The sequence below is a fragment of the Pipistrellus kuhlii genome, unplaced genomic scaffold (genome assembly GCF_014108245.1).
Source record: "Pipistrellus kuhlii isolate mPipKuh1 unplaced genomic scaffold, mPipKuh1.p scaffold_m20_p_1, whole genome shotgun sequence".
In the NCBI taxonomy this organism is placed as follows: Eukaryota; Metazoa; Chordata; class Mammalia; order Chiroptera; family Vespertilionidae; genus Pipistrellus; species Pipistrellus kuhlii.
In genome coordinates this window covers 10,159,361-10,179,136 of record NW_023425404.1, presented here as the reverse complement: position 1 = coordinate 10,179,136, position 19,776 = coordinate 10,159,361, and positions in this window count along the sequence as shown.

Sequence of the window (19,776 nt, the reverse complement as noted above, 5' to 3'; positions counted from 1 at the left end):
ATCCGGTAAGCGACACGCCCTTCAGCTCTCAGAGGGTGACTTGGGGAGACTGTGGGAAGGGGTGTGGGTTTCTCCACCTGCTTCTAAAAGGACTCCAGGAGACCCCTGCCCCATCAGGACCCCACAAGCACCCATGCGATGTGGCTGACCCATCAGACTTGATGACACTGGCCAACATTTACTGGACAGCTGCCACGTGTCAATAGTGCTTTCTCTGCACTTTGCATGAGGTCCTACCAGCAGCTCCCTCCAGAGAGGGGCTGGCATTCCCATTTTATACAGAAAAAACTGAGGCCGAGGGCAGCTGAGTCAGCCAGCCGGACGTCACACCAACCCTTTGTCCCCAGGGCCACTGCTCGGTTGTTCATTTTCACACAGGGGTTCCTTCAAGGGACCCGAAGTATGTCCAGAGTGGGGCTGAGGGCTGACCCTCCCTGCCCACCCAATCCTAGGTATGACCTCACCTGAGGTCACAGAATGAGAGGGGAGAGGATGAAGCCACCCCAGGCCTGAGTTGACAAGCACAATGGAGGTCTTATCTGTGGTGGTCGAGAGGGAGGAGGGGAAAACCTGGTGGCCCCAACCCCAGGAAAAGCAGAAAGGAGGACAGGGAGCCTCTGGGGGTGGGGGTGGGGGTGGGAGTAGGGCGGGAGACGAGAACAGTTCCCACTCTCCCCCGGCCCACCCCAGCCAACTTCTCCTATTCTTTCTGGCACCCCTAATATGCTCTCCCTCCCCTCGTTTATTCCACTCCTGCTGCAGAATTTCCTGGAGAGGAACAACGACACAAAAGCAAGATAAACAGAACTGAAGGGGGGCTTGAGAGGAACATTCCAGAGCTAAAAATAACAGGGTCAGCTGGCTGGAAGAGCTAGAGGTCTCCAGCCCCTGCCACCCACCCCTGCAGGGTGGCCCCAGCTCTCAGCTGGGCCTCCAATCCAATCATGGAAGTCTGGAGGCTAATCTGCTATCCCCAAGCCCAGGGTCCCTTCCTACCCCCACCCCCAGGGTGGGGCCACAGCCAAGGGTGGCCCACGCTGTCCATGGCACCCACAGGAAAGGCTGGGCCCTCTCTGGTAGGCCCACGTTCAGCAGCTGGCCCTCTTTCCTGCCTTCTCCATGATGATTATTTTTGAAAAATACAAGTTTGCAGCCCTATCAGCAAAGGCTGGGCTCTTTCAGCACAAAAAGATCCATTTTCCCTACAAGTACAGCTACCCCTTCCCACCCCCCCAATCCCACACCCGACCATTGCCAGTAACTCTACTCCCATAGATGATAAGGGAGGACAGAGCATGGTGGAGAAAGAAAATTCCAGGAGGAAACTCATTACCAAGCATCTGCTCTGTGCCAGGACAGTGCTAGGTTTGTCCTGTCCATCCTTCTACTCCATTCTCGCAGGAAACAGGCATTATTATATCCCTGTTTTTCAGATAGGGAAACGGAGGGTCAGAGGCGCAAAGAAAGGACTAATGTCTTCAGAGGTGGCCCAGATGCGTTGGTGGCCTGGTGGCCCAGTGGCCTGGCGGCCTGGGGCTGCCTCGCACAGGGCTGGGTTCTCCCTCTCCAGAGTTGCAATGAGGCCAGCCCTTTTCCTCCAGCAGCTGGAGAGCCTGTCGCAGCAGCTGAGACCAGCCCTGGGGCAGAGCAGCGCAGCCTGCTGGAGTTCAGAGCTTCTGGAAGCCAGGAGCCTACACCCCCTGCAGCTGGGACCGGCCTCGGTCTTGACCATGGAGCCCCTGTCCCTGAACACTCCCAGGGGTAGAGTTCTCTCCATCCAGGGGCACTGCTGCTCTTCCGGTGAGCACTGCTGGGAAGATGGGCAGGGGCTGGGGGTTGCCCAGATGGCTTCGTCAGGAGCACCCCCTCCTCACATCCATGAGGCGTGTCCCTGCCGGAGTCCAGCCTGTGAGGGAGGAGTGTCAGGGGACCATGCCTGACTTCGCTACCTCACAGACCTGAGGATGCTCTTTCCTGAAAAGCGGGAAGGCTTTGGACAGGCCTGCACAGCATCCGCTGGGCCCTCTGCTCCACCCACGTTGGGGTTTGCTCTCCTCCTGGCCTTGGGCAGGGAGGAAACACATTGTTAAGCCCAGAGCACTGGGACCTAGCGGCTGTCCTCAGGCGGCCAGCAGAGGGGTTTCTGTGCAGGCCATGCAAGGCAGCCGCTGTCCTCCTGAGGCGCAGGGAAGCTGGAGGAGGGGGCCGTCACAGCCATCGGCATGCAAGTGTCTTTGTTGACTAGCTCCAGGCACCTCCCGCCAGCTTCTGCTCAGAGTACTCCTAGTGATGGGAGGCGCATCCCTGTGACAAAGCTCTGGTTATTATTGTTGTGTGGAGCTAGAATCTCCATCCCTGTGCCTCTCAGCCTCTGGTTCTGCCCTCGTGGGCCACCACGCTGCTCCTCTTTCTGCAGGAAAGCCTTTCAAAGCAGAGCGCTGTCCCTCAGATCCTGGCGTGCTTTTAGATGCTGGGATTGGAGGGCAGCCACTGGAAGAATGGAACAATGCAAAGCCATGCCGCACCGGTGGATAATACCGCTCTCCAAGCTCTGCCCCTGTGACACTGTCTCACAGGCACCTGCGGACAAGGTGCCATTCACACAGGGTCTCTATGTAATGAGCGGAAGTGGCACCTTTTACTGCCCAGCCCATCCGGCTCCACAGGAAGGCCTCTCACGTGTCCGATAAACACAAGGTCTTCCTTTGACGGTGGCTGGACATTGATGACTGGGTTTATTGGATTCCTCGGGCTGGAAACCTGGGTGTCCAGGAGACCTGCCCCATTCCCTTCCCACCCCGTCCCATGAACAGGTCAGCCCCACTCCCAGCCCGGGGTCATTCCTACCCACCTTTGTCCATCCTTGTGGCCACCACCCTCACTCGCCTAAGTTGCTCTGATCTCTCACTTCCTAACTGGGCTCTTCCCTTCCAGATTCCGCTTTCCACCACTCTCCTAATTCGTTTTCCACCTGGAAGCCAGGGCCTGGGTCGCAGGATATCATTTGCCTGCATAACCCTTACAATGCACTTGTAATAAAAACCCAACTCCTCACCACAGACGGTCAGGGCCCTTCCACCCCAGGCTCGGCCCCATCTCCCTAGTTGCTGTCCTTCCCGGAAGACCTTGGCAGCTGCTGGTCTTCTTCCTGGAACATCATTCTATCCGTGTTCCCATTGGCTCCTTCTCAATCTTTAGGCCTCAGCTCTAGTGTCACGTCCTCAGAAAGACCTCCCCGGGCTGCCTGTCTAAATTAGATTCCCCTGTTCCCTCTCTATTATAGGCTTTTTTCATTTCATCTATACCACTCACAATGTACTGGCCTCACTCATTCATTTGTGCTCCTGTTTGTCTACCACAGTACCTCATAAGCTCCGTGAGGACAAGGGCTCTGTTTAGCTTGCCCGTTGCTGGACCTGCTCCCACACATCATCCCATGAGTTCTCCCACTGGTTTCCAACAGCAAAATCCAACCGCAATGAATCTGTGATGCCAGATTTGGATGCTAAGATGACCAATAATCACAAAGCCAATCACACATCTAAGTGACAAAGTTCGACACAACGTGTGTCTGCACGTGAGAGGCCAGGGTTTTTTCGGGTGGTGTGGGTCCAGGAGGATGGCCTGTATTTGGATAGAACACCTCTTTCTCTCTCTTTCTCCCTCACCCTCTCACCTCCTCTCTGTCACTTATCCATTCATTAAACGTGGGCAGCCCCATCACGATCCCAGTCTTTGGTAGGCTCTGGGGTGAGGGAGAAAGTAGACAAGAATGATACAGGGGATTTCCACTTCTCAGGTAGTTCAAGGCCCTATTTTCTGTCTTGAGGAGCACAGCTCCGCCTTCCTGCTGCCCTGGGAGATGTCTCAGACTCCCACTTTATCAGCCTTTCCCACCCCGGCACCTGATTCAGTCACTTCTTCCTCTTAAATAGCTCTGGGCCTTAGGCCAGGCCATTTTCCTGTCCTGAATTATGGCATCACCTCCCCCCTGCCTCTCTGTCTCACCACCTCATCCACTCTCCATCCATCCTCTGTAGGCACAGCCACCTTCACCAACACATCTGGTCTCGCCAGAGGCCCACAGGCCTGAGAACCTGTCCCATCCCCATCCCACCTGTCTGGCCCCAAGGCAGCCCCTCCCTCCACGCTGGACTGGATGAAGCAGGTGCTTCCAGGGGTTCCCACGGCATCTCCCTGGACCCCATCCTCCCATGAAGCACAACACGGTGCCTAGAACACATGGCATTAGCTGGTGGCACACCAGGCTACAACGACCCATCAGAATTTTCCTCCTCACGAGCTGGGCAACCATGTGGTGGCAGACGAGTCCCCCGCAGAAGGAGCCAGCGAGCACAGGGCCCAGGCAGCAGCTGGTGTCGTCATGGAAACCGCGAGCAGCGCCACAGGGGGCCTGGCCTTTTCACTCTGCCTTTTTGGCAGGCTTCCTCAGCCACCCGAAACCCATTCACCGGGGCCCAGGGCCTCGCCCCTGCCCCCCACGGCTCTCTGTCCCCTCAGCCGGCTCTTCCTCCCCACTCCTTGTCCCCCTCCTCTTCCTCCTAGCCTTTCCCCACCCCCTTCTGCTGCCTTTGCCAAAGCGCTGGAAGGGGAAAGCTGGGCCAAGGAAGGACTCGGATTTTCAATTCTAAGCAGATTTCCCCTCCACAGGCAGCCAGCCTTTCATGCATTTTTTCCCTATTATCATAAAGGCAGGAACTTGCATTAGGATGAATGAGCAGAAACTCCTGTCTTTGTCAGAGCCTTGGCAGCAAGCCAGGCATAGAATGACCTAAAACATTCAGGACTAAATGGAGCTGCGAGGGGGAGGAGAGCTCTCGTTGGTGGGAAGTGGAATGGTGTTGAGGGGTGGCCCTTGTCTCTAATTATAACCCTAGTGTTTGCCATGTGCCCAGACACGGTGCTGAGCCCTTTGCACAACTTCCTGTTTAATCTCACAGAATTCCTGCGTCCTATTATCCGCGCCCCCCCCCCCTTTTTTTTTCTAGACAATGAGACAGAAGCAGGGGTCTCGAGGAACAGGTCCAAGATCGCACAGCAAAGAGCAGAGGAGTAGGATTTGAACCCTTCAGACACTGGAGCCTGAAACACAACCCCAAGGTCACCTTCCTGAGAGCTGCTTCCTGGCTCTCCGACCAGTTCCCATCACCCGGAGCTCCCAGGCCCTCCACCTGCTCCACCCCTCCCGCATGCCCACTGGTCAGTGTGATTGCGCAAATCAGACCGTTGATCTACTTGCTTCCCCCAAATAAGACACAGAAGGGAGACCCCCAGGCAGAGGGAAGAGGGGCTCCTCGCTCATCAAGATCCATCCAGGGCATATCTGCGCTGCCTGGAGGGCGGAGACCTTGCCCTGTAAAATGTTATGTCACGTGTTGGTCTCCAGTGCACAAGCTCTGACACAAAGCAGGTGCTCGGCCAACACCTACTACGCATGTGCTGAACATGTCACATCTTCCTACCCAAGCCACAGCCCACCCTTTCCCACCCCACTGTGCCCCAGGGCCTGGCCCCTGAGGATGGAGTCACAGCGCTCTCTTGCTCCCTGGGTCCTTGCTGGCTTCAGCCAAAGGAAACAGCGGCAGGAAGTTAGAGGCAGGAGGAGAACGAGGTGGGGCTGTTCTTCACTGGCTTCCCTGCTGGACCACAGGTTGGCAGCGGCTGCGTTTCTCTGCCAAAAGCCACAGCTCCCATCCTGTCCTCTCTCCTGCAGCTTGGCTGGGCCGTGCTCTCGCAGGCCCAGCCCCTATCCTGCTGTAAGCCCTGGGTCACACCATGCTTTGTTAGTTCTCCTCAGCTTGTCTACAACCTCAGAGACACAGTGGTGCTCTGCTGGAACCTCCCTCCGTCACCCTGTCTGAGCATTCGAGCTTCTGTTCCCTTCCAGGACACGGACCTGTGCAGGCCCCTGCTCTCTGTCACACCTGCTTGTAGTGAACACGGCAAACCAAAGCCCCTGTCCTTGTGGAAGTAAGACAGACGGTAAACAAGTAGAAAACATGCCGTCAGGAAGGGGTAGTGCTGAGAATGAATGAACAAACGAGTGAAAGCATCGATGAGTGCAATCGTTTTGATGCCATGAAGAGACTTCAGAGAGATGATCTAATGCAAACCCTTCTGCACTCTACAAAGGAAGGAAAGGAGGCCTAGAGAGGATGCTCAAGGCCACCTGGTGAGTCACTGGTAAAAGCTGGGCGGGTTCCAGCTGTCCTTGACTCTGCCATGGGACCACAGTCAGAGGGGTACAGCTCAGCCCTTGGAAGTGGTGGTGTGGGGGGTCGGGGCAGGGATGTACAAGCCTTTGAAGTTTCTTCGGGCTCTCTCCCTGTTTTAAGAACAATCTTTCAGGAAGCAGCAGTGGGGCAGCCATGAGTTTGTTGGAAGGCTCAGGCAGAAGAAAGGCGTGCTGGTGGGAACAGTGGGCGTGCCTCTGTCTCTCCATAGAGGGTGCTGTGGGTCCTGGAGCCCCCAAGAGGCCAGCACAGGGGTGTGTGGGTGGAAAGGCTTGCTGACCAGGGCCCTGTGGCTGCAGTGTGGTGGGAGCCGGCGGGGGAGGGCTTGCACTAGGGACCTGGCTGCCTGGGAAGGGTATTGTTCTTGTGTTGCTGACCGAGCCCCAGCCCACGTGCAGGACTTGGCTGGGAAGCTATAACTGGCCTGGTTGACTGGGTCATTCGTTTCCCAAGCCCCACAGGGCTACCCATTCCAACAGGCTCTCCATTTTGGCATGGCCCCAATGCCCTGCAGGGTAGAGGCAAACAGCCATGGTCATGTATTGAGTCTGCAATATGCAGAGCACAGTTCATGTAGTATCTCAGCACGTGATCATCTTTGCAACCATCCTATGTGGTGCGTTATTGTCCCCACTTCCCAGATGGGGGACAAGCTTATCGGAACTGTGAGACTTGCTCAGGCCCAGAGAGCAGGAAGCTTCAAACCCAGTCTTGTCTAACAGGAAAGCCTGGGATCTGCCCCACATGCCTCTCAGACTCCTGCCAGGCGGCTTCCTGAAACCGACCAGCCCACCCTCCTAATTGGCCCAGCATCTGGGCTGCAGGCCATACCCCTCTCTCCTTTCCACAGTCTCCTAGGCCTTGTCTGCTCCCTTGGCCCGCAGAGTCTTGGGTCCATGCCCAGCACAGCTTCCCTGCCATGTGGCCCTGCACCAGGCTCTTGGCCCCGGAGGCCAGGCTGGGGTTGCCATGGCAATGCCCTATCCCTGGACTGCCTCGTGGGCCCCACAAGCCACTGGAATGTCTCAGAAATCCCACCCTTCGGGCCGGCGTCCAAACCGCCCCTCCCAGACAGCCGCTCTCATCACAGGCAACGGGAAAATCTTTTCAGATCGTGTCCTGGTTTTCAGTTTGGAAAACAGATGGCCACCATTGTGAGGCCTCCATCTGCCCTTTATTTCCCTTTCCCCTTCCATGCTGACTTTTTTCCTTCTCTCTCTGCCCAGTATCACAGGACGGTTACCAGCACAGACAGAGCCCAAGCTCAACTTTCAGTTCTTCCACTTCCCAGACATTTGACCTTGGACTCATCCTTGGGGATTGATTTCCCATCCTTCGTCGGGATGACAATAATCATACCTACATCCTTGACTTTTGTGGGAATTAAAGAGGCTTGCCAAATCAGAATCAGTGCCACCGTCTCAGCATGGCCTTCCTCGCCCCCTCTACCTACCATGCAAACCTGTCTCCATCTCACACCGCCCTCCTTCCGGTCTTGAGTTTCATCCATAGCATAGACCACCGTTTCTATACCATTTCACCTGTTTCTTTTGTTTGTTAACTGTTTCCCTCCTCTAGAATGTAAGGGCAGGGATTGCTTTTTGTTTTCTTTTTCATCTGTTCCCATGGCTGTATCCTCTGTGTTTAGAACAGTGCTTGGCACGCAGAGGGCACTCAAAAAAAAATAGTTGTTAAATAAATAGATGAACGGGGACATGCCAGCTGCACACGTGGTTTTCACAGCCCTGTGGTTAGTGCTTGAGGTTGGCTGATCTCAGAGTCTTGTTCCTGTCACTCCCCTCCACCTGCACCCATACCGGGGGCCTCCCAGGACACCCTTGGGAGCTGTGTTGGAAGCCCACAGAGGAAAGTCCCAGCTGAGGCAGCATCCTGACCCGGGAGCCGGCCGCTCCAGCTCCTGGCCCACTCCGTGGGGACAATCCTGGCTGCGAGGCCGTCCCTCCCCTCCTCTCACCCACTCGGGAGGTTGAGTCGGGACAGAAGAGTGGAGAACAGTGGCTACAGGCCACGCTCTCACTGCCCAGTCACCCCCTCTGCCCAGGGCTGCTGCAGCAGGAAGGAGCCCCGGGCACAGAGCTAGGGCTCTGCAAACAGCTCCAGGCTGGGGGCCTGGGGGCAAGGAGCTGCCCCTTCTCACTGGACCCCTCTGCAGACGGAAGCTCCCCAGGCCACCTCCTCACAGGGCTGCTTTCACTTTGTTTTCTTCACCAAAACAGGACAGGCCTGGGCTCATGAGCTCATGGAGATGGGGGGGGGGGGGCCAGAAATGCTGCCCCCACCCCGGAGGGGCCTTCTGGGCCTGGGAGAAAGGGGCTTGGCAGCTTTCTGTATTCTACCCTCTTCCCGCCCCCCATTCCCACCCTCCATGAGTAAATCTCCCAAGTGAAGCTGTTTTCAAAAGCAGCATCCTGATTATTACCTTACTGGACACTCACTCGGGGCCAGGGGCATGGAGAAGACAGGAGAAATGAAAGCAAAAGCATCTCCAGCTCAGAGGTGACCGGAGCCACAGAGCCAGGACATGAACACTGTGCAGTGTTTCTATTTTGCCCGATTTCCCCGTTGTTCCCCGAGGTCCGCCTTGGAGCAGCGCATCCCTGCTCAATCCCTGTCCACCTAGGAGGACCCTGAGGCAGGGGCCTGGCAGGACCTGGGGTGGAAACGTAGCTGGTGCCTCCAAGATGCTCCTCAAGAGAGGAATTCTCCACCTCGGGGCTCCCCTGCCGCGCCCCGTGTGCCGAGGAGCCGGCATGGAGGAGAAGTGGCCTCTGGGAGGGGCCCTCGGGCCCTCGGAGAGAGGTGGCATTCATTCTCATTTCTCACTTTCTATCTGGTAAATAAGCAGCTCAGGACAGAGCTAGCAGTGGAGAGGGCGCAGTGGCTTCCATGCTGGTCCCAGGCGCAGTGGCTTCCCGGAGTTCCCGTCCAGACCTGCACACACAGGCTCCTCGCAGGCCCCACCCACTCCCCCTGCGTCTCCCCAAGGCTGCCCTCTGTGTTCCCTCAGGCCTGCCCCTCCTCTGGGCACCCACAGAGTCCATGTTCCTGAGCACTGCTACGTCCCATTCTTGGTACCGGGGACACAACAAGGTCACACAAAACAGAAAAGGTCTTTGATGGAGGGAGGAGAATGGACAGACAAAAAAAAAGTCTTGGGCAAACAAAGAAGCCCAGACAGCAGGGAATGCTCTGGAGGAGATACAGCAGAGTTACTGTATGGAGAACGGCAGGGGGACCCTCTCGCTGAGAAAGTGACTGGGGTGAGGGATGGCAATGCGAAGATGGGGTAAGGACAAAGGTCTGCGGTGGGGACAAGCCCGTTGTAGGGCTGAGGGCCTGCCGCAGCCCTGGTTCACACACATTGTCCTGGTGTCAATTTTTTTTTAAAGCATTTCGCTGCTTATCTTCTGCAAGTTCTTTATATGTGTGTTTTTAAATTGATTTCAGAGAGGAGAGAGAGAGAGAGAGACAGAGAGAGAGAGAGAGAGAGAAACATCAGTGATGAGATAGAACCATTGAATGGTTGCTTCCTGCATGCCACCTACTGGGGATCGAGCCCACAACCAGGCATGTGCCCTTGACCGGAATCAAACCTGGGACCCTTCAGTCCACAGGCTGACACTCTATCCACTGAGCCAAACTGGCTTGGGCTGCCTGGTGTCATTTCTCATAGCTCCTCCTTTCGTGGTCAAGGGCGGCCCATTTGGAAGATGTTACCTTCCATGAGGTGGGAGGCTGTTGGAAGAAATCCTGTGACTGATGCCTTGAAAAGTTCTCACTGGCTTCTTCTCCCTGAAGAATAAATTGGAAGGGGAGTGGGGGGGCAACAGGGCAGACACGCCAGGCCAGCAGGCAGCTACGGCCACCCAGGTGCCTCGATGGCCCCTTTCCATAGATTCCAGTGGGAGCTTTAACGGGTAGAGAAGAGTGTTTATGAAGGACCCCCTCCTTCCACACCCCAGACTCAGACCCCTGAGCCAGCCTAGGCATTTTGGAGATGGGCAGTACACACAGATCTCTCTCACCGCTTCCACTGTTCGTGGGGAGCGTCCAGCCCCTCTCAGGCTGGCTAGTCTAGCACCAGCCAGCGCCCACCCCACCTCTCTGCAGGAAGCAGGCTGGCAACGCCTGCTGCGTGACCTTGGGCTGCGAAGTCCAGCGTTTGCAAAGTCAAAGTGAGTCACTTCTTCCCCAGGGCCTCCCCTGACAGGCAGCCGGCTCCTTGCCCCCTGCCCCCTCCCTGTGCCCGTGGCTGGCACTGGCAGGGCCACGAATGCACTCCGAATGCTAAGTGTTCTGCTAAGTGCCCGTGCCGGAGCCTGCGCTGGAGGCTCATTTGTCACCCTCTGCTGACTCAGCAGTTCTAGGGAAGGCTTTTCCCTGCTCCTCTGAGGAGGAGGCCAGGAAGTGAGGCGGTCCTGGCTTTCCTTCCCTTCCCTTCCCTCCGGGATGTGTGGGTGGGTGTCTGAGTGCTGTCATGTGAGCAAGTCTGTGCATATGTGCGGCTGAGTGTCACTGGGTCTGTGTGTCTCTGATGTGTGTCACCATGGGTGTGCACTTCTGGGTCTGTGTGTGTCTTTTGTGTGCAGCTGAGTCTCTGTGTGTGTCTTTTGTGTATGTGTGTGTGAGAGAGAGAGAGAAAGAGAGAGAGAGAGATCTGTGTTGCCCATCTGTATGCATTGTCTATCTGTGTGTGTGTCTGGATGTTGTATCTCTGGGTTTTTATCTCTGTGTATTGTATCTGTGTATATGTTGTATGTGCTCTGGATGTTGCATATCTGGTTTTGTATATGTGTGATATGTGTTTGGGTGAGCGTGTGTGCTTCTCCATCACATTGAAGGCCTTTCCCCACCTCTCTCCCCTCAGACCTCACCTACTGCCACAGTGACTCTGGTCCCCCAGCTCCCGCTCATGTCTCCTGCCTCCAGCCCTCTGATCACAGGACCTTGGGGATCAGAAGGACAGGCTCTGGAGTCACACAGATCTAGGTTCCAGCCTTGGCTTTGCCCTTGCCGGTGGAGTGACCTTGATTGAGATACTTACCTTTTTGGAGCCTCAGCCTCCTCACGATAAAAGAGAAGTGATCCTATCCCCCTCATAGAGAGAATCTTGTGATGGAGCCTGGGGTATCGCATGCCGCGAAGGGTGCCTGTTATTCCTCCTTAGAGGAGTAGACCCGGCGTCAGGCACACAGCCAGGGCCTAATGAACAGCACTCAAGAACAAAAGCACTGAGCCGCTGTCTCCTTGGCTGCTGGGGCGGGAGGGTGTGGGAGCGATGACCTGGATTGGGAGCCGGGCAGGAGCTGCTTGCATTGACAGCTACTGCGAGGAAAGACAAGAAGACAAGTGGTGACCTGATTTAGTGCTGCCTTGGGCAGCCAAGGAAGCAGGAAAGGAAGTCACAGGCGAGGGGCATGGAGCTGCTCTGCAGGTCCCTTTTCTACCAAGTGCTGCTGACACTTCAGTCCAGAGAGAGAGGCTGGCAGGGGACAGGGCCGGGGGGGGGGGGGGGGGAGAAACAGCACAACTCCACCCCACTCCCCACCCCTGGAGCAGCCCTCATGCTTGTCCTGAGAGAGCACACACATGCATCTGTTTGGATCTTCTTACACAGCCCCATGAAGGAGATTCTTAGCATCCCCATTCGGCAGCTGGGAAAACTGAGGCTCTGGGAGGCTACATTCCAAGGTCATGGGGCTGCCACGTAGCAGAGAGAACCCTGACAGCCCAACTCCCGGGCCAGTATTTCCTGCATGTCCACACCCCCGCCCTCTTCCTGCACACACACACTCACACCAGCCTGCACCCTGGTGGGCCCTCCCTTTCTGCCCACGGGCAGAGCTCCCACACACGCTGGCACCACACCCTCCCTCACATCAGTTCTTGGAGCAAACTTTTCTCAGAGCCTGCCAAGCCCTGCTCCCCTTGGGGAAAGGTAGGACTTTCTTCTGAAGGGCCTATTTATCATCTCAGGGCCTGCTACCTGGATGCGTACTCCATCCTTCTGCTCTGTTTAGCTGGAGACAAGTGAACCATTTTGGGATAGAGACCCAGGGCCTTTCCCTACTGGCAGGGGGAGCCTGGGGCGAGCAGTCCCACACTTTGGAGTTGCTGCCTCGTCTTGGTGCTGGGTTCAGAGAGTAGGGGATGGAGCCAACTGGAGGCCAAACAGATGGGTCCCAGGCAGGTGGCAGGGGTGGCAGAGTGGGGACTCGGAGGGCAAAGGGCCTTAGCTCAACCCTCTGCTGCTGACCAGCTGTGTGACCTTGGGCAAGTCACTCCCATTCTCTGGGCCTGAGTATCCACATCTGTGTAATGAGGTTATTGCTCTCAGGGTCCTTCCCGCTCACACACGGTCCGAGGTCCTGGCTAAGTCTATGGTATCAGATGCTACCGAAGACTGAAACACTATGGGAAACTCTGCCACCAGGCCTGCCTCCCAGCTCGTCCTGGGAAACCAGCAGGCCGACGGCCCTGTGGACAGAAGGAGTAAGCACGAGGTGTCTGGATAAGGGACTTGGAAAAAGCCCAGAGTAGAAGGGGCATCAGAGAGCTTCTTCCATTCCGGGTGGGCCCGTCTGCTCCAGGGAGCCCAGCGCCAGCCGGAGACGGAATTCTGGTTCTCCGCTCTGCGCAGGCCTGGATCTCTAGGCGAGGACAGGAGACGTGTCCACCTGGGGGGCCTGCGATCATGGGGAGAAAAGGGATAATAAGCGTTTCTGGCCTTCCTGATTCACAGGGTTATCCCAGCACCGCTGCAAGCCCGTTGCAAAGCCAACATGCCCGTTTCTGCCCAGGCACAGTCCCGGCGGGCAGTGGGTGCAGCCTGTCCTTACATGGGCTGCAGGGGCCCAGCCACCCAGTGACTCACTCGCTCACCCCGCTGGCTGAACCCAACTTCCGCCCCTCCTTCTCCTGCCGCCCACGGAGCCCCTTAGAGAGCTCTTGACTCTGGTCACCTTGAGAAGAAGGTAGAGAAGGGCATTTCCAAAGGTTCGGGGATGACAATACAAAAATAAACAGATGGCCATGTGACCCCTCCATTACCCAACTCTGGAACCACCTACGTCTGGGCTTCCTGGTGTGTGATTTTATTAACCCCTCATTGTTTAAGTTGCTTGGATTCAGCATTTTATTCTTTCAGGATTCTTGCAGCCCAAAGCACAGGAACCTGACATGCTGCTCTTCCCTCAGACAGTCTGCCAGGAGGCCCCTGAGGGTCTGTGAGGACCAGGGGAAGTGTGATTGGAATGGATGCGCTACCCTGATGACGGTGGTGACGTTTAGGACTACAGGACGGGTGTAGGGAGATGCTCATCAGGAACTTTGGGGCCGGCTTCCAGCTTTTAGGGGTTGAAGGCCCCACACAGTGAAGAATCGAGGGCCTCAGAGCAGGGCTCTTTCCAGTTGTGAGACATGAAATCAATGTAGTGGACTGCACCCAGATTTATTTTTTTTTAAAGGAACAGAATGGAAATTAAGTATAAGTTACAGCTGGCAAAAAAGAATGATACCTTTGTAAAATGTGTGTTTTCATACATGTAAACAAACACCTGAGTACTGGGCTGAGATAAATGTATTTCTTACTGCGGGTCATGGTTTTAAAGTTTGAAAACCACTGCTCTGGGAAACAACAGAGTGAAGCCCTTTGTGTATGAACAGGACAGGGGTCTCTGTCCTAACATGTTTTTATTTACTTATTTATTTATTTATTTATTTTTGTTAATCCCCATCCAAGAATATTTTTTCCATTGATTTTTAGAGAGGGAGGTAGAGAGAGAAACATAATGTGAGAGAGACACATGGATTTGTTGCCTCCCACACTCGCCCCAACCAGGGCTGGGGATTGAACCTACAACCCAGCTGGAATCAAACCCATGACCCTTTGGTGCATGGAACAGTGCTCTAACCATTTAGCAACACCAACCAGGGCTGTCCTAACATTTGATTCCACTGTCTCCAGGCGGTGGAGGGGAGAGCTAGGGGGCACCCTCCACTTTCCTAAGCACAGAATGAGCCAATCCAGTGAGGCCACGATGTGCTCCAACCCCTTTGCTGCTTCCTTTAGCAGGAAGGGCGGGATGGGGTGGGATGGGGCTTTCACCCAGATGCCCCATCCCCAGGATGCTGGGGCCATAGCTGAAGATTTTCCATGCAAGGTCATTTCTGAGGCTTTTCCACGTGGCAGTCTCCACTGTCCCCATCCCCAAGCCTAAGAACGCGCAGAGAGCAGAGGCCAGCCAAGGAAGTCAGGAAGGTAGGCCTGGCCTCTGGAGAAGCCTTTTCTCAGAGGCCTTCTCTGGCCATTTCCATTCTCTGGCAGCATCTTGACTGCCGTGGGGGCGGGACAGAGAAAAAACTAGAAAGCTCCAGTTCTGCCACCGGAGCCGGAAGCCCCACCGTGGCCCCAGCCCGTGGTTAGCCAGTTTGTCATTTTGCAAATCTGGTCTACCCACCTCCGGTGAAAACTCCCAGCATCACCCCAGGGGGCGATGACTCATTACAAAACACATTTTCTCTCTCTTTTCACTTGCCCCCACCTCTCCTATCCGCACCCCCGCGCTAGACGGCCTCACTAGATGGGCTTGAATGAACTCTTGGCCCGGCCCCTCCTCCCCACGCTGCACCCTCGCTGCACCCTCAGGGTTCTTTCCCGCCGGCGCTTTACTTTCACTTTCTAGTCACTCTCACTTCTCTCAGCCTCTCAGCCTGGAACTCAGAGCCCCAGCCCTTTCTCAAGGTTGGGGCAATCGGTGAAGCCTGTCTGCCTGGTCTTGAGTCAACAGGAATTGACAAATATTTGTGCGAGGCCTTCTGTTTCAGGCCCGCAAGGAGAGCACGGGGCAGGGTTCCTGCACACGCAGTTCTAGAAGCCTGACTGACACAGAGATGGACTAGAGTGGTTAGAGACAGTGGGCCCCGGCTCTGCAGCTACGGGCGTTCCGACGAGGTGCAGGGGGAGGGCACATGAAATAGATGTCTGCACAGCTGGCCTGGGAGGATGTTCCTGATGGAACATCGAAATGGGCAAGTGGCGAGACTGTAGAAGAGACTGTGGGCTCCTGGGTTTCCGGGACAAGTCACTCCCTCCCTCGCCCGTAAAGCGACAGGGAACACACTCTCCCTTGCCTTGGACGGTAAGGTTTGAGGATGGTCCCTGGCAATGTGCTGGCACAGAAACCCCTTCATGCCACCTCCTGTCACTGCACCCCCTCCCAGGACCACCTCAGGGTTGGCAGCCCCAGGCTGCATCTTCCTCCCTTGTTGCCATGTTGTTGATGGAATCCTCACTCTTTTCCCTTCACACTGTCCCACCTGCATTTTTTTAAATATATTTTATTGATTTTTCACAGAGAGGAAAGGAGAGGGATGGAGTTAGAAACAACGATGAGAGAGAAACATCGATCAGCTGTCTCCTGCACACCCCCTACTGGGGACGTGTCTGAAACCATGCCCTTGACCAGAATTGAACCCGGGTCCCTTCAGTCCTCCCCTCTATCCACTGAGCCAAACCGGTTAGGGCCTCACTGCATTTTTAATCTCACCTGGGAAAGACGGAACTGGAGGCTGCGGAGGCCCCACACACTGCATTTCCTTTAAGCTTTGTTTACCTGCCCCATTTACATTGGATTCCTGATACTGAGTGTGATGAGGTTATGAGGAAGAGGGTGGCACTGGTGGGACTGCAACATTTTTTTTTTTGGGGGGGGGGGCTGGATAAATCTATCCCATTTAGGAGTGCACATACTCTTAGAACTACCTATTCCACTTTTAGGAAAGGATCCTAAGTAATACACGAGCGAGGATGCTGACGGCGGCCTTCTCAGGATTCTGACAGGCGACGGGATCTCTGGCAGCTGTCAGAGGAATAACAGCCCTGACTTACCAACAGGCACAGATGTGTCTGTTTAAAAAGCAGGTTTCAAAATAGTACGTGGAGTAAATTCAAGATTTTTTAAAATATTAAAAACAACATTTTAGCTGAAACCGGTTTGGCTCAGTGGTAGAGCGTAGGTCTGTGGACTGAAAGGTCCCAGGTTCGATTCCGGTCGGGGGCATGTACGTTGGTTGCAGGGACATCCCCGGTAGGGGTTGTGCAAGAGGCAGCTGGTCGGTGTTTCTCTCCCGTCGACATTTCTAGCTATCTATCCCTCTCCCTTCTTCTCTGTAAAAAAAATCAATAAAAATATATTTAAAAAAAAACATTTTATAAGGATATTTTAGTTTTATAATTAAATTGATTTTTTGTCATTGGAGAGGAGGGAGAGGGAGAGAGAGAGAGAAACATAGATTAGTTGCTTCCTATTCTGGCAACTAGGTATGTTCCCTGATCAGGAACCCTTTGGTGTAAGGGACAACGCTCCAATCAACTGAGCCACAGGCTCAGGGCTGTAATTAAATTTTTAAAAAAATTAGTAATTAATAAATGAAGTTCTCATGGCCCAAGCATCAGCTTGCCAATTGCCCCTCTCCACCCGCACCCCCTCCCTTCCACACCATCTTGTCTGCTCCTTCTACCATTTGCTGTCTTTGGACCTCAGACTCCTGAGCTGTCTGTATGTCTCCAGAGCCCCTCTGAACGACGCTCACCAATCCCTCCCTAATCCTGGCTCCCCAGCAGCTCAGACCAGCAGCTGTCTGCTCGTACGGGAGGTGGGCAGGAGTCCCTTTGGTTTATACCCGTCGTAAAAAGAGAAGCAGCTGTGGCTCCGTGGATGCTCAGAACTCCAGGACGTGTCTGCCTCTAAGGGCGGGGGGGGGGGGGGGGGGGGGGCGCCTGGCCTCTCCTGAGAGAGCGTGGTTCTTCCTCTCCTTCCTGGACACATCCTTTGCCCTCAGAGCATTTCCGAAGAATTGGGTGGGACCCCACAGGGCATGTCCATTGGTCTCCTTTGCAGGTGAGAACAATGCATCCAGGCCAAGCCTTTCCACCTGCTTCTTTGCAAGTGCGGTCTCAGCAATAGCAAAAGCTGAACGCTCCTCTGTGAACTGTGCGATGAAGGAATCCCATCAGGCAAGCTGAGGCCTCTCTCAATGTTTCTCCAAGTGAGGGCCGTTTGGAGTCACCTGCGGAAACTTGCAAACTACTGACATCTGGGTCCTACCCCAGACATTCTTTTCCATTCTTTTTTATTTTTTGTTTTAGTATAAATTTATTTATTTTTATTTTTTAAAGTATATTTTTATTGATTTCAGAGAGGAAGAGAGAGACAGAAACATCAATGATGAGTGAGAATCATTGATTGGCTGCCTCCTGCACGCCCCCTACTGGGGATCGAGACTGCAACCCCAGACATGTGCCCTTGGCCAGAATTGAACCTGGGACCCTTTGGTCCACAGGCTGACACTCCATCCACTGAACCAAACCAGCTAGGGCCCAGACCTTCTTTTTCATTTTAACTGGGGAGGGGGCATCCTGAGCACTGGGATTTTGTATTCCCTACCTCTTCCCAAGATATACCCCTGGTTAAGAACCACTAGATGTGATATGATGGAATGTGTGCAGACATGCTCTGTGCATATGTAACCCATGCATGGAAACTTATGCGAGCGGGCGTGCGCGCGCGCGCACACACACACACACACAACATGCAAAGCTGGATTTCTCAATACACAAAGTAACACTCACTGCTATGGTCACCAGCAAAGCCACACACACACACACACACACACACACACACACACACACACAAAGTGAGAAAACCATTTTTTTAGAATGTGATATTTAAAAAATGAAAAGGTTATCAAGGGGAAGATCAGAATCTTTATTGGGCTGCCCTATTTATTTTTGTGTTTTTGTGTGTGTTTTTCTCATATTGCATGTGGGGAGAAGAAGCTCCACAAACCTTTAAGGCTGGGCCCTAATCTGGCCCCCACATCTGTAAAGAGAGCTTTTCGCCCTGACTCATGCTGTAGGTTTCCTGGGTGAAGCAAGTCCTTTGGGACGGGACCAATTGTCACCTGGTTCCCCTGGCGGAAAGCCCTCAGCAGTGAGAGTCCTGGCACTGGGCTGGGGGGTAAGAGGGGCCCAAGTCATCCAGGAGCTCCAAGCCCTGCCACTCCCTGCACCCCCACTCCGTAAGAATGCTGTGACCAAAGGAACTGCGCTCCTTTATCTGCAGGCGGCTCAAACAGTTGGGGCTCTGTCCCCAGGGCAAGGTAAGCCCATGTATGAGATGTACACGTGGGCTTGCCTGAAGTAGAGGAGATTTGGCCAATTTCAAGGTCGTTTCTAAATCTAAGTTTGATGATTCGAGTAGACAAAGTGAAACCAAGGGAAATCCTTATGGAAATCTGTGGGACTGATTGGTCCGTTTTCATCTGGGCAATCGTGAAAGGCTTCCTGGAGGGGGTATCATTTGAACTGTGCCTTGAAAGATGAGCAGAATTTACAAAGGAAAAGAGAGAAAGTATAGAGAGCTGCCCCGTTCTTTTACTCTTCCGCATTCTCATCCTTGACCTCAGCAAACTTGGCTCTGTCCCAGGAAGGAGCCTTCTGGAGCCTTCCGGGTTCTGCCTCTTACTGCCCTCCCAGAGTGAATATCAGCACCACATCTGAAGGCCCACCTCTGGATCTGCTGGGCTCAGTCCTGTGTTGGCTGACCTGGCTTTGAGGTGCCCAGTCTTCTTCAGAGCCTCTAGGCCCACTGCTCAGTGCTTCACAGCTCCAAGTGAAAAGGGGGGGCTGTGAGGGGGGCACCCTTAGGCCTTCCCGGTTGGACAGTGGAGCCAAGATCTTAACCTGGAATTGCCTCAGAAAGCCCTAGGCAGCTTTATCCAGAGGCCAGTACCTCTCCACCATACCTTCAGCATCTGACTATCCCAGCTGGGAGGCCCAGCCAGGACGGAGACCAGGGCCAGTGGGGGAGAGAGAAAAGAAGACAAGACAGAGAGAAGGGGGCTCCTGGAGACAGCTGCCCAGAAAAAAAAAGCCCAGAGGACAACTATCCCAGAGGAGGCCCTGGAACAGGTGGAGGACAAGGCCCAGCCTCAAAGGGGCTCCACAGAGAACAAATGTTCACGGAGCAGCATTAAACCCCGTCTCTGTTCCCCTGGCTCCTGGGGTGGGGCCAGGGACAACTGTTCACCATCAACGGAGGGAGAAAGACACACAGGCCCCCAAGGAGGGCCTCCTGCTTTCCACAGTCAGTGCCTCCCTGAGCTCAAAGTCTTAGTCTCATTTGTTCACTGCCGTCTCCCCGGCGCCTGGCACATAGTAGGTGCTCAATAAAATACCTGTTGAGTGAACTTTGCTAGGCCTTTTCCTCCATCAGGACTGAATTTCTGAGCCTGTGGGTTTCTTGTACAGAGGGGTTAACGCGGCTGTGCCAAGAAGAACGTTGGGAAAGGAGGGGAGAAGGATGTTTAGCTTGGGTTCCCTCCCTGTTCTCCACTGACAACATTTCCTCGGGATTTTGGAATTGAATGTAAGAGAAGGGGTGCAGTTAGCTGTACACAGCTCTCCTTCCAAATCAGGAGGTTGGAGGAGGGAGGAGAA